Below are 16,242 nucleotides of genomic sequence, written 5' to 3' on the forward strand. Positions count from 1 at the left end.
GGCTACGTATTCGGACGTGACAAACCTAACCACGCTCGAGCCGAATGCCGCGGACGGACTCCTTCAGAGCATCACCATAATGCGGCCTGATACAGAGGCGCCGCACACCCGCTCTGCTTCACAGATGAAGTACTGGATCATCAATTCCCCGAGGGGTTCAAGCCTGTCAATATCGAATCATACGATGGAACAACCGATCCTCCAGTATGGATTGAGGATTTCATCCTCCACATCCACATGGCCCGAGGAAATGACCTCCATGCTATTAAATACCCCCCATTAAAGCTCAAAGGACTAGCACGGCACTGGTTAAATAGCCTGCCTGAGAACTCCATCGGCAGCTGGGAAGACTTGGAAGAGGCTTTCCTCAACAACTTCCAAGGAACTTATGTCCGGCCACCAGACGCCGATGACCTAAGCCACATCGTCCAACAACTTGGAGAATCAACCAGAAAATTCTGGACTAGGTTCCTAACCATGAAGAACCAGATCGTTGACTGTCCGGATGCTGAGGCCCTAGAAGCCTTTAAATACAGCATCCATGACGAATGGCTGGCATGCCACCTCAGACAAGAAAAACCGAAGTCAATGGAAGCCCTTACAACACTCATGACCCGCTTTTGCGTAGGCGAGGACAGCTGGCTGGCTCGTAGCAAAAACACAGCCAGCGAGGCAGGCCCCACCGAGGCCAAGAACAACACCGACAAGCTTCGGCGCAATAGACACAAACACCGAAGCAATGTCGACAACACCGAGGACACCACAATCAACGCCGGATTTAGTGGCTCCAAGTCCAGCCAACGGAAGAAGCCCTACAAAAGAAACAATGAAGGACCTTCCAGCCTGGATCGCATACTCGACCGTCCGTGCCAAATTCACGGCACCCCGGATAAGCAAGCCAATCATACCAATAGGGATTGTTGGGTCTTCAAGTAGGCTGGCAAGTTAAATGCCGAAAACAAAGAAAAGGGATCACAAAGTGAGGACTATGATGAAGAGCCCCGGTAGCGGAACCCCAGGGGACAGAAGAAATCCCCCCCCCCAAGTCAAAACGGTGAACATGATATACGCCACGCACATCCCCAGAAAGGAGCACAAACGAGCACTCAGGGACGTCTACGCGGTAGAGCCAGTCGCCCCCAAGTTCGATCCATGGTCGTCATTCCCGATCACCTTCAATCGACGAGATCGTCCGACTAGTATCCGCCATGGTGGTTCGGCCGCACTGATTCTCGATCCAATCATCGACAGATTCCACCTCACTCGAGTCCTGATGGATGGTGGAAGCAGCCTCAATCTGCTGTACCAGGATACAATATGGAAGATGGGCATTAATCCCTCATGAATCAAACCAACAAATACTACCTTTAAAGGAGTCATACCAAGTGTCGAGGCCCGCTATACGGGCTCAATCACGCTGGAGGTGGTCTTCGGTTCTCCGGACAACTTCTGAAGCAAAGAGTTAATCTTCGATATCGTCCCCTTCCGCAGCGGCTACCACGCACTGCTCGGACGAACCGCGTTTGCTAGATTTAACGCAGTGCCACACTATGCTTATCTCAAGCTCAAGATGCCCGGTCCCCACGGCGTCATAACAGTCAATGGCAATACGGAACGCTCCCTCCGAATAGAGGAGCAAACCGCCGCCCTGGCAGCAGAAGTACAGAGCGGCCTTCTCAAGCAGCACTATAATCCAGTTGTCGAGCCCCTGGACACCATCAGGAGGGTCGGGACTACACTGCAACAGGACAACGTGGCTCGTCAAGAGCTCGACTAGCAATTCGGCCTCCGTCCCAACACCAATGAGGTAGTGGCATTCGTACCACGCGTACACAATTATGCACTCAAAATTCCATGGACATCGACGGAGGCACGAGATAACCCGGGGGCTACAATTCGGCAAAACTGACCCCGGACACACATACTTTTACTTATTTTTCTCATTACAGGCACCTTTTTTCGTAGGCCTGATATCAAGACCTCTAGAAGGACTAGAATGCAACGGAGGCAAGCAACACAGGTGTGTAGGATAACCTTTATGTGTTCTTCTTGACAGTATTCACACTTCTTTCTCAGGTCCCGCACGCTGCGCCATACCGGTTCCGGCACGTTAAATGGTCGGATACTTCTAGCACCATCTGTACAAGATACGCCTTGACGTATCCATCCAGTAATAATAAAAATGGTTTGTGGCCCAGTCTCTGTGTTTTTCACTTCTTACTTAGTTTTATTTTGATCTGCCTATCTGCTGCATCGACACTCTTTTATGTTTCATATTCACCAGGGGCTACCTATCGCCCCACAATACGGCAGCACAGTCCGAAAACTTCTTATATATAAGTTCGGCACCCCGAATTTAGCATTATATGCATTGGCTCCGAATCATGTCTTTGGTCAATAGTTGGGTTGCCCGACTCCTGTGCTTGCTACCCTACGTTCCGCTCCATCGGCTAGGGTAGTAAAGGGAGAGCTACTGCGATTGTGCCCTGGATTGGACCGGACAAGCACCTCAGTAGAGAAAGCCAAAAACTGACTGACGTGATATGGCGAGAGCCGGTCAGCTACTCGAGGGTTACAAATCGTTGGAGATTTTATCCACATTATGCGAGATATTGGTACTTGCTGATCAGATGATGACAGCACCCTGGCTCGAACCAGGGGCTGCACCCATGCTTTATTAGAAAACTCCTATGGCTAAGTGAGGGAGTTTAAGCCGTATAGTCCGATTGCCTTGTTCGTTGCACTAAACAACTCCTTCAAGGACCATGTAATTGGATCAAGATTGTTTAGATTCCATCCCGAACACCTCCGTACTATCTACATGAGGGCAGAAGCCGACGACTAGCCAACCCTTAGATTACATATAACACGGCCGCACAGGAGGAAACAATCAAAGCATAACAAAACTGCATTAACAAAACATGCTTTGATTCTCATAATACAAGGAAAAGGCAACATGAATACATTCATTCAAACACAATGTCATGCGAACATTGTGCTACCGCAAGGCGAGAACCCTCCAGGACATCCGCAAAATACCGTTCTGGTGTACGGTGCTCCTTGCCCTCCGGTGCCCCCCTAGTCACCTCGAAGGCATCCATCTTCGCCCACCATACCTTGCAACGGGCGAAGGCCATGCGGGCACCTTCAATGCAGGCCGAGCGCTTCACGACGTCCAGCCGAGGACAGGCGTCCACCACCCGCCTCAGGAGTCCAAGGTAGCTGCTGGGCATAGCTTCGGCTGGCCATAGCCGGATTATCAAATCCTTGATGGCTAGTTCGGCCACCTTATGCAGCTCCACCAGCTGTTTCAGCTGATTGGTGAAGGACACAGGATGCTCCGGCGCCGCATACTGCGACCAGAATAGCCTCTCCGTGGAACCCCCTCCTTCGGCTCGATAGAACTCCGTGGCATCGGATTCACTGTGTGGCAAATCCGCAAAGGCCCCTAGGGGACTCCGAACTCGAGTTAGTAAAAGGTATTGCTTCTTCGCATACTTGCTTTGCATCTTGAATGCCTTACCCGCCGTGATCTTCTTGGCCTCATGGATCTCTTGGAGGGCGTCCTGGGCCTCATTCTGGGCAGTCTCCGCGCTTTGACGAGCCTTGGCGAGTTCGGTCCCTTGAACCGACGCATCATGCTCCAAGGTCTCGCATTTTTTCACCGCGTCCTGGAGCTCCTGCTAGACTTCTTTGACCCGGCCTTGAGCTTCTTACCGGTGGCTTGCTGCTGGACAGCCTTCTCCTCGGCCTCGCCCAGGGCCTTCTTCAGGGCCTCATCCCCGGTCGCGGCTTCTGCACATATAACGAACCGCTGTCACTACACAGCACTTATCCTTTCCCGAACATATAGCAAGTCGTTACTCACCTTGCTTCTCTTGGAGTCGAACCTTAGTCTCGCCGAGCTCGTTCTCGGACCGCTCCAGCTTCCGCTTCAGCTCGGAGACCTCGGCAGTATGCGAGGTCGCTGCCAACAGCGACGCCTGCTTATTCATACATATTCTGTTAGTCTCCTACAATAAGAGGTTTATCCTCTATCCGATTCTTCTTGCTAAACTCCGAACAGTGTCTCAGGGGCTACTGAATACATGGGGTTTTCCTCTTTCTATGTCACTTACCTCAAAACCCGTCAACAGATTGCTGCAGGCTTCGTCTAGTCCGCTCTTGGCGGACTGAACCTTTTCGATCACAACACTCATAAGGACACAGTGCTCGTCCACAACGGAGGCACCTTGTAGCGCCTCCATCAGGTCATCCGGCGCCCCTGGGTGGACAGGGGCCACCAGTGGAATTAGCACACCCCCTCCTTCGAAGGAGGGTGCTCGCCATATTTCAGAGCCATATGGATCTCCGGAATCATATTCGGCTGAGGGCCAAACTGAATACAGCCCTCTTTGTCGGTCTCCTTGGGGATCTGCTCCCCATATGTCCGGCAACGGAGGTCCCGCCTTGTGGCACCCCCGGACAATGTCCTGAGCTCCTCCCTTCGGAGCGGCCCTCCGGGATAACACTTCTGTGTCGTCCCTGGCCCCGGGGGAGCAACCAGGCGGTGGCGACATGCTCGCCATCTCCGATGGAACCAACGAACCTCCAGATGAGGAACGCTGGATAAGGTCACGGGTCGGACTACAAAAGCATGGATTAACCATGTTAGCCTAATAAAAAGAAAGGGCTGCATATGCGCGTAAATTAGCCATGTCGCTTACAATGCGGGCTGAGGCCTAGTGCAGGGGCGTCGTTCCGGACTACTGTCAATGTCCCCCGCGGTGTTGACCGCTGGGTCGCCCTTCCCCTTTTTGGGCGCTTTCGCCTCCGGATGTGCTGGGGCCACCCTCTTCTTCTTCTTCTTCTCCTCGGGAGGAGGGTTGTTTTCCTCCTCCTCTTCCTCATCATTGTCCTTGGGGACGGAGGAATGGGCCTCGTCGTCTTCGGACATCGCGTCTGACGCGCCCTTGTGACGGGGGCCACTCTTGGCCCCCTTGGCCTTCTTCTCCGGCGCCGTATATGGCGCCGGCACCAGCATCCTCTCCGAGCGTGGGATGACCGGTTCCTCGGGTAGCGGCACCGGACACTGGATCCGCTGCACCTTCTCCACCCAGTCCTGAAGGAGCAATATCAAATCTCAAACATCATCCTCGAAACATTCAAGTTGGTAATACGTCAAAAGAAACATACCTCATTGGTGGGGCGTTTACAGTTGTGACCACGGTCTGAGTCTGTGGCCGGCGGCTTCTCGTTGCCCTTAAAGATGAACTTCCAGGCCGCTTCATCAGAGGTGTCGAAGAGCCTTCTCAGGGTCTGGTGCTTCTTCGAATTGAACTCCCTTAAAGGGCGGCTTCGGCACTGGCACGGAAGAATCCGGCGGACCAACATCACCTGGATAACGTCGACGAGCTTGACGTCCTTGGTCACCATGCTTTGAATGCGCGTCTGCAGCGCTATCAGCTCATCAGGAGAACACCAGTCTGGACTCTTCTCGACCCAGGAGGTGAGCCGCGTGGGAGCACTAGAGCGGAATTCGGCAACTGCGGCCCAGGTGGTGCCACGAGGTTCTGTAATGTAGAACCACTGCTTTTGCCATTCCTTTACTGTCTCTATAAAGGTGCCTTTGGGCCAGGAGACGTTGGATAGCTTGCTCACCATGGCCCCTCCGCACTCCGCGTGCTGACCATCCACCACCTTTGGCTTCATGTTGAAGACTTTGAGCCACAGCCCGAAGTGGGGATGGATGCGAAGGAAGGCCTCGCACACGATGATAAACGCCGAGATGTTGAGGAAGGAATTCGGGGACAGATCATGTAAATCTATCCCATAATAGTACATCAGCCCGCGGACGAAAGGGTGGAGTGGAAACCCTAGCCCACGGAGGAAATGGGGGATGAAGACTACTCTCTCTGTGGGCTCCGGCGTGCGGACGACTTATCCCTCGGCTGGCAGACGGTGGGCGATCTCCTTTGCCAAATATCCGGCTGCCCGGAGCTCAGTAATGTCCTCCTTGACGGAGGAGACCATCCACTTGCCCTGACCACCATATCCGGACATGGCTGCTTGAGTGGAAAGGAGATGGGAACTTGGGCGCTGGAGCTTGAGATCGGAAGGGCGAAGATAGGGAGAAGGCATGAGGAGAGGAAGGGGGAATCCTTATCCCCTTATAAAGGCAGCATATATTAAATGTCTCCTCACTCGCCTTAGAATTCGCCTATTCCCTAGGGCTGTATGAACAACACGGTTGAGTTACCCGCATTGATGAGAATCCCGCGATAAGGGGACACGATCTCTGTTTCGACAAGACGTGCCAATAGCAACCGCGTCTCGAAATGTGGGATGGCAGAGGAAAAACGGCTCGAAATTATAACCGGACATACATGATGCCGTGTTGGAGAGACGCTGTCAACAGATCGGATTCGTGCGAATATTATATTCTCTCTACGGTTGTGTATGGTGTGCGTAACAGGTCCGGATGCACTTATTTCATCCAAAGACTATTCTCGAGTTCGAAAGGAGGAAACCCGCCTTGCAATGCCGAAGACAAATTTGCGCACCGGATTCCTCGTCATTGAAGCCAGGTTCAGGGGCTACTGAGGGAGTCCTGGACTAAGGGGTCCTCGGACGTCCGGCCTGTTATCTATGGGCCCGACTGATGGGCTGTGAAGATATGAAGACCGAAGGCTGCACCGTGTCCGGATTGGACTCTACTTGGCGTGGAAGGCAAGCTTGATGACCGAATATTCCTTCTTATGTAACCGACTCCATGTAAACCCTAGATCCCCTCGGTGTCTATATAAACCGAAGGGGATAGTCCGGAAAGGACAACGAATATACTCAATACCATATTCATAGGCTAGACTTCTAGGGTTTAGCCATTACGATCTCGTGGTAGATCAACTCTTGTAATATTCATATTCATCAAGATCAATCAAGCAGGAAGTAGGTTATTACCTCCATAGAGAGGGCCCGAACCTGGGTAAACATCGTGTCCCCTGTCTCCTGTTACCATCGATCCTAGATGCACAGTTCGGGACCCCCTACCCGAGATCCATCGGTTTTGACACCGACAGTCGTGTTCACCTATTAGACTCCAACTCAGGTCCAAACTTATGCTGAAACTTGAGTTTTTAAATGGTTGTGGGGTACATATTGGGGCAGCAATCAGTACTATCTGTCTACTATCTGGTTAATCTCGGGTGTCTACTATGAGTTTCATGTTGGGTGCAAACAAACATTAAAGGAGCCATTATCTGTATTTTTTAACTAAAGCTATTATCTGCCTACTATCATTGGTTTTGGGTCTATCCACAGTTTGCTACCTTCACTCTGGATTTGTGCATGCACTCCATACATAATCTCACTATGTTTCATTCCTATGCATGTGAGTTATTGTACACAATGGAACTAAACATGTAGAGCAAAATAGACGAGCCATGCCTGGCAATAAAATTTCATGTAGAGGTCGCTCCATGGTGGGCGCAAAGGCAGCCCCCCTCCACCCATTTCGGATCGTAATCAAGCGGAAGATAACTGTTTTGAGGGGGATTCAAAAGCAGAAGACCACTCTTGTTTACCCCATGAGGTCTTCGCTCTAACTTGGCATGCTGATGTTGGTAATATCATGCATATGGTGCCTTGCATTGCTTACTGTATACATCAAAGATGTCATCTGCTTAGTTTAGACATGCTTTGTGTCAATGCCATCTATTTAGTTTCTTGATCGTATATGTGAATCATGCAATGCCATCTTGTTTAGCCAGGCATCATATATGTGAATTTTGCAATGCCACCCTAGTTAGCCAGTCATCTTATATGTGAATTATATCATGGCATCATTATTTATTATGTGTTAAATTTGTCAACAATTTTAGTACATTCAATTACTCTTCCCGTGCATCAGCCATTCGGCATGGTCATGGAAAAATCTGGTGTGGAAACAAGGTCTTCAGAGCAGACAATGCTATCTGATGAAGCGCATGTCTTGCTGGTTACAAATAGCTCCTCAGAGGAGAATTCAGAGACAGATGACCAGTCCTATCCCCCCCCAGGTGCATGCTCTAACTTGGCAGGGTTATGTTGCTCATATTGTGCGTATGGTATCTTGCATTGCTATGTCATTTGCTTAGTTTAGACATGATTTGTGTGAATGCCACCTGTTTAGTGTCTAATTACCATATATGTGAATTATGCAATGCCATCTTTTTGCAAGACATTATATATGTGAATTATGCAATGCTATCTTGTTGCAAGGCATTATATATGTGAATTATGCAATGCCATGTTGTTTAGCCAAGCGTCATATATGTGAATTATATCATGCCGTCCTTTTTTTGTATTTCTCATTGCTTTTGTCGACAATGTTTGTATATTCAACCACTCTTCCTGTGCATTAATCATTTGAATTGGTGATGGAGAAATCTAGAGTGAAAACAAGGTCTTCAGAGCAGACAATGCTACCTGGTGAAGCATATATGTTGCTGGTTACAGATAGCTCTTTAGAGGAGGATTCAGAGGCAGATGACCAGTCCTATTATCCCCCTGAGGTGTATGCTCAAACTTGGCAGGGTTATATTAGTCATATCATGCATACGTTGTATTGCAATGCTTAGTTTTTACATCATATACACGATATTGAATGCCATCTCCTTAGTTGACACATCATATATGCGATCGCCCTCTGCTCACTTCCTTAGTATATAATCATATATTTGAATTATATCATGCCATGATGTTTACATAGACAGCATGTATCTGAATTATGGCATGCCAACCCATTTTCTAAAGACATAATATAGTCATATCATCTCATCCTGTTCACAAACTCATCATATTTTGAATTATGTCATTCTATCTGTGAATTATATCATACCATCATGTTTCCATCGACCGCATGTTTGTGATTTATGGCATGCCAACCACTTTCATAGACACATCGTATAGTTATATCATGTCATCATGTTTACATAGTCATCATATTTTGAAGTATGTCATTCTATCCTGTTTAGTTAGCCATCATACATGTGAAATTGTGTCATGCTATCCTATTTAATTAGCCATCATATATTTGAAATTATGGCCTGCTATTCTGTTTGGTTAGACAACATAGATGTGAATTATTTCATGCCCTATTTTCTTCCCTACTATCCATTGCACCTGTCTATCATAGAATGTCTGTACATTCAATTACTTTTCTTGTTTATCAGCCATTTCAATTGGAGGGGTGATGGCAGTATCTGTGGGAGTAAAAACACGGTCTTCAGAAAAGATCGTGCTACCTGTCGATGGAGATAGAACCACGGTTGTACCTGCCCAAGAACCAGCCCCACCACACATAACCCAGACTCAGGCAGATTGTACCCCTACCCAGTTGGACAGAGAACCAAGTACACCCCTTCTAACCCCAACCCCAGTAGATAGTAACCCAGTTCCCGTTGACACAGCACCGTCTCCACCACAGAGCACCCAAACACGAGCAGTTAGTAAGGCAACTGCAGTGCCCAAAGCACGAGGACCACCACTCCGAACCCCAAGTCAACGCTTAAAGCAGAAGAAGAATTGTTCTCGGGTAAGGTTCCGTAGCTATGGTTCATACTACTTTGCTCTTGCATCACTGTATTTACTCATACCAACTAATTTCAAATTTGAAGGATGCAATTGAAACTCCAATGGTGCAACAGGTATGTTTTAAACATGTTTCTTTAACGTGTTTGCTATTGTAACTTCCTCTATGTTGATTTCAGTTTCAATTGAATAAACAGTTATGTTCTCATGCCATGCACATTACAAGTGTTGTTATTGTTGTGTAGTTTCCCACACTTATATTTTGTCTATGCTGCTTTGTCTTAAATATATATGATTCGAACTGTATCTATCTTGATTTGGCAACATAAACTAGAATGATATAGACCATACAATGACCATACTACATAGATATATGTTTGTTTCATGCTGTTATCCAATCCACCTTACTACTGAATTGGTTTACCAAAATGAGTTTCATATACTACATTGTAAACATGTGATGTGTTTGTTTGTTTCTCCTTTAGAACGCTGATAGAATATTGGAGAAGAGTACCCCGTTATGCAATGGTAAAGGAAGTAATGCAGATCAGGTTCAAGATAGTGAGACATCCCTGTTGTTCTCCAAGAAAGCTGATAAAAACTATATTGAAGACACTGAGACAACCCCAAAGTCCTGTCTTGATGTAGTGTTCGAGTTACTGGCTACTACTACTGGCACCTGCTCTTCGAACTCGCTGCCTGAATCAGTTCGGCTTCTTGAGTCTCAACTTCAAGTTGAAAGACATCAATCAGATGTTATGCGACAGGAAGCCGAAGGACTGAGTAAGTCCCTGTAGAATTCAGAAGCATACTTTCTAGTGCAATAGCAAGTGCTGGAGGATTTAAGCGCCAAACAAGAGAAAGTTAATAAGCTTGCTAAGCATCTTGCCAGCATTATGGGTACCCAGGATATTGTTTCTTGAGCTCTTCTGAAGTGGTTTTAGTTCTGGACTTGTTTTGCTGTGGCGTTTATATGCTGCTTTGTTCCCTATATTTGCACTTGTGGCGAACTTTGATGCCCAGTGGATGTAATATGTGTAATAGCCATGATAGCCTAGCGTAAGTTGCTTGCTTATTTATTTCAGTTGTCTTTTTTATTTTTTTCTTGTAGTCAGTGCAGTTCTTTTTCCGCGGTTCGCTAGTGGCCGCAATAACCTATTTTTAAAAACTAGGCCACATTAACAATGCGCTACATATTTACTGTAGTTAACATGGGCCTCCTACGGGCCGTAGAAACAATGGGCCTTCTAAGGGCCGTAGAAACAATGGGCCTTCTACGGGGCGTAGACACAACAATGGGCCTTCTACGGGTCGTATCATCAATGGGCCTTTTACGGGCCGTATGATCGATTGGCCAAACATGGGCAAATAATAGACCACATTATGGCCATAAATGGGCTAGAGTTGAAATTGTCCGTTCATGGGCCGACCATAACGGGCTGTCGTTAATAGGTCGTATTTGATGACGCTATGAAAACGGCCCAACGTATTAACGGGCCGACTGTAACCACTGGCTGTATTTGGCCCACAAGCAAAAAATGACAGTAATGGGCCAGAAGTAAACAAATGCTGGAAATGAGCCCAAGAATAAATGGGCCCTGAGAAGGCCGAAAGATAACATGGGCTGGAAACGGCCCTACGGAATAATGAGCCGTTAATGGGTATAAAGTGATACACTGTTCATTACGGGCCAGTTTTACCATGGGCTGTTAATGGGCCGAGGGTTACTAAGGGCCTCATATGGGCCAAAAGACGTCATGGGACATACATGGGCCGGAAGTTAAAACGGGCTAGAATTATATTGGACGGCCCAGATGACGCTACTCGGCTAATTCGGATAGGCCATAAACGGGCCCTGGGTTAGCAGGCTGTAAACAGGCTATATGCGAACAGGTCGTTAATAGGCTTGCCGTGGGCCGGCCCGCCACCTTTTGACCAAGTCAAACGGGCCGGCCTTTTCACAAGAATGGGCCTCTGTTGGGCCGTGCCACGTGTCGATGTATCATAGGCGCTTTGGGTCCAATGAGTGGATGACATCTGTCCCAACGGTGAGCCAACACGTGTTTCCTCCAGCCAATGATGATTTTACACGTGGAAAATCCCCATTGGTCGGGGCTGTTAACGGGTTATCGGATCGAAAACTGGACCCAATAGCTTAACGGTGTTTCGTTACGGTGGATGCCACGCATCAGTCACCCTTGACGAAAGCACTTCTGTGACGCGCGATTTATCATCATGGAAGTGGACACCTCCAGCACAGGTATGACTATCTTGATTCTATCATAAATTTGTCATGGATGTACATGCATGACAGAAAACGTGACATACTGTGACAAACACGTATCATCACAGAAGTGTATTTTTTGTAGTAGGCTACGCACGGAGAGTAGAGAGAAGGGGCGAGAGAGAGAGAGCCCCCGAGCGGCACTAGTAGCGGTGGTAGGATGGTACTACCATGCTTACTGCCGCTGCTACTGCCGCCCAACCCGACACGAGTAGCGGTGGTAGGAAGCCCATACTGCCGCTGATGGCCATGAGCGGTACTACCGTTGTGAAGTGATGACCCACAAGTATAGGGACCAATTTTAGCTATTTTCGATAAGTAAGAGTGTCAAACCCAACGAGGAGCAGAAGGAAATGATAAGTAGTTTTCAGCAAGCTAATGTCTACAAGTGCTAAAATTGTAAGTAGCGGAGTAGTTTGATAGCAAGATAATTTGTAACGAGCAAGTAACGATAGTAGTACAAAAAGTGCAGCAAGGTAGCCCAATCCTTTTGAGGTAAAGGACAAGCCAAAACGGTCTCTTATGATAAGCAAAGTGTTCTTCAGGGTACACGAGAATTTCATCTAGTCACTTTCATCATGTTGGTTCAATTTGTGTTCGCTACTTTGATAATTTGATATGTGGGTGGACCAGTGTGTAGGTGTTGTTCTTACTTGAACAAACCTCTTACTTATGATTAACCCTCCCGCAAGCATCCACAACTACGAGAAAAGTATTAAGAATAAATTCTAATAATAGTATTAAACTTTTGGATCCAGTCGGTCCCTTACAGAATAGCGCATAAACTGGGGTTTAAGCTTCTGTCACTCTCGCAACCCATCATCTAATTTCTACTCCACAATGCATTCCCTTAGGCCCAAATATGGTGAAGTGTCAAGTTGTCAACGTTCACATGACACCACTAAGTGAATGACAACATACATACTATCAAAATATCGAACACATATCAAGTTCACATGATTACTTGCAACAAGATTTCTCCCGTGACCTCAAGAACAAAAGTAACTACTCACAAATGATAATCATGCTCAAGATCAGAGGGGTATGAAATAGCATATTGGATCTGAACATTTAATCTTCCACCAAATAAACCATATAGTAATCAACTACAAGATGTAATCAACACTACTAGTCACCCACAAGCACCAATCTATAGTTCTGGTAAAAAGATTGAACACAAGATATGAACTAGGGTTTGAGATGAGATGTGCTGTTGAAGATGTTGATGGAGATTGCCCTCCCCAAGATGGGAGAGTTGTTGGTGATGATGATGATGATGATGATTTCCCCCTCCGGGAGGGAAGTTCCCCCGGTAGAATCACTCTGTTGGAGGGCAAAAGTGCTCCTGCCCAAGTTCCGCCTCGAGGCGGCGGTGCTCCATCCCGAAAGTCCTCGTCTTATTTTTTCTAGGTCAAAATGACTTATATACTAGAAGATGGGCGCCGAAGGTGAGCCGAGGAGAGCACAACCCACCAGGGCACGATTGGGCTCCCTGGCGTGCCCAAGTGGGTTGTCCCGCCTGGTGGGCCCCCTCTGATACTTATTGGCTCCAATATTCCTCATATATTCCATAAAAAATCCTTGTGAAGTTTCAGATCATTTGGGGTTGTGCAGAATAGGTAGCCCCGATGTAGCTTTTTCAGGTGCAGATTTCCAGCTGCCTGAATTCTCCCTCTTGGTGTATACCTTGCATATTATGAGAGAAAAGGCATTAGAATTACTCCAAAAAGCTTTATTATGGATAAAAACATCATATATAGTAGTAAGAAAACATGATGCAAAATGGACGTTGATTATCATAACAGCAATAAAATCAAAATAAAACCTTGCTTGTCCTCAAGCGAAAACCGAAATCGAAAAACATGTCCACGTGCTTTGAGAGAGAGGTGTCGATAAAAACAAAATACGGAAATAGAAGTATCATGTTGATTATCATAACAGCAATAAAATTAAACATATGACTCTTATCATAGAACTTTTATCATATACTTCTCATGAATAAGTAATAGTTCATCACACAATCGAAGTATAAAGCAAAAACTCTATTAGAAACCAACAAACTATGTTCTCAGTCAACTTTGCAAGTACAAATCATCATCTTTTTAGGAAGGGTCATGTATCGGAGCCTTTAGGCAAGTTCTCGGTGTATAAAAGTAGGGGCTCTCCTTTTTACCCCTCTACTTGTGCACGGGCAGTCAGAGCCGCACCTGCGGCCACGCTTAGCGGGGCGAAGGGAGGAAGCAGAAGCACAAGAATACCAGAGCAGCGCTCCAGCCAGGAGCACAAGACAACCAGAACAACGCCAAGACCAGAGACCCAAAGAGCAAGAGAGCGAGGTGGACTCCCCCGGCAAGACCCTTGCCGGGGCGGCCTCCGCAGCCCCGACGAGAGCCTTGCTGGAGCAACTTGCCCAACGCCAGCAGAGCGCGCCACCCTTGAGACAAGGGTTCCAACACCATCAACCACATTGGAACCAAGGCTCGGGAGGCACCTCCATGGTGACATACAAATATTTGTGGAGACAAAGAGCCCACAAGACTAGACAACGACTAGAAGACAAGACAATCGCAAGCCCCCTTGCCGTGGATGCCCCCGAGGTCATGGCCCCGGCAAGACTCTTGCCGAGGGCGACCACAAGACCCCGGCAAGACCCTTGTCGGGAATATATGCGGGGCCGTGACAAGACCTTGCCGCCCCGTCACCGCCCCAGCTCAGCGGCCAACCCACCAACTGAGGCTAGTACCCACGTGGCAGTATATGGCCTCTAATCCAGCTAGTCAAGGACCTGTGTGGTGGCATGTAGATCTTCGTGAAGACCATACCACCACGCCATCTCAGCAGCCCGCCAGCTTACGTGGCCCTGCATGCCTCGTTGGCATGGACGCGTGTTGGGGCAAGGCGGAACGGCGATGGACGGGACGAGCTTCGTTACCGTCCCCAATAAAGCAACTGGACACCTAAGGGGTGCATTTAATGCGCCTTGTCCCGTAATGACAAGCGATAAGCTTGTACACTATTTACCTTTCCACCTCCTGTGTGCCACTGGGGCGACCCCTTTTTGACTATAAAAGGAGGCCTAAGGCGTATTGGAGAAGGACTCGGATCTTTTGAACTACGCACGCTCCGCAGCTAGTTCGAAAGCTCAAGAACACTCAAATATACACCAAAGCAGGATTAGGGTATTACGTATCCTTGCGGCCCGAACCTAGGTAAACTATCTTTGTGCTGGCTACTAGACCCGCTCTTTGCACAACCCCGCGCCCGCCAACCGTAGAAGGGATCCTAGTGATCCCATCGGTGTCGTTTCCACCGACATCTCTCCCGCGCCAGGTAGTGGGACGCAGTTGTGAAAATCCAGTCTATCAGCTAGTTTAGCAATTCTTCATCGCCATGGATCCCAAGAAGAAGACGATCACAACGATCGGTTCATCGGGAGCCGAACAACCCATACCAGTGCGGGCAAGTGGTGGGGCGGTCGCAGACGAAAGCCGAGGCGCGGCCCGCGAACACCCACATTGCTCTGGCAGCCAAAGCTTGGTGAGCGGCATCATTCGTGCGCGAGATGACAGGCCGCACGCCGCCAAATCCAAAGACGGAGCTGGGCCCCTCGCAGGCGGAGCGGGGCCCTCAAATGGCGGCGTCGTGCCACCCATAGGCGGTGCGGCGACTTCCAAGACTCCTACGCCGGCGCCCACGACGCGCTCTTCTCAGATTGTGCGTGACGAGCAGCGTCACCACGCTAGTGACCCCGGGCGCCGCCGTGGAAAGAGTCATGCGCCTCATTCGCGGGACGTAGAAGGCCAGCATGCATGCCGAGGCGCTGACGAAAATGGCGCATAGCCGCAAGGCCGTCATAGAGCTCCTTCTAACGTGGTTAGAAGTCGAAGCGCGTCACGGTCTACGTAGCTTTCGCCGCCACCCACGCCGGCGGAAGCTTTGGCGCACGCACAGTTCCTCCTCGACTTTCCTCCTGCTGCGGAAAAGCTCAACGAGTGGAGAGCCACCATCCGAAGCCTCGTCGCTGTTTCCAACAAAGATGAGCCGTGACCAGCGGCGCCCTCAGGCCGGCGCTCCGTTGATCCACCACATGCCAGTTGTGGAAAGACAGGAGGTGTTGCGGCCACAGTGCACTCTACTCCCCTACGCCATCCACCGCGGGTGTCGGTCCGTCATGATGACACTTGTGATAACATTTCCATAGCATCGTCCAATCCACGGACCCACCGCGATCAGCGCCATGTTCTTCGGGAGCGAGCCAATGAAGACGCTCGAACCACCATCGAGCGCCGGCGCGAAGCACGCCGCCAGTCAGATAGGTGGGCGGGGCCCACTATGGACCACCAAGCACCGAGAAACTTTGGCGGCCTACCCTACGAGGTGGGTTTCCCAGCCTTTACCCGTGAGCTGCG

Source organism: Triticum urartu, chromosome 3A, assembly GCF_056163025.1.
Source record: "Triticum urartu cultivar PI428250 chromosome 3A, HENAU_Tu73, whole genome shotgun sequence".
NCBI lineage: Eukaryota > Viridiplantae > Streptophyta > Magnoliopsida > Poales > Poaceae > Triticum > Triticum urartu.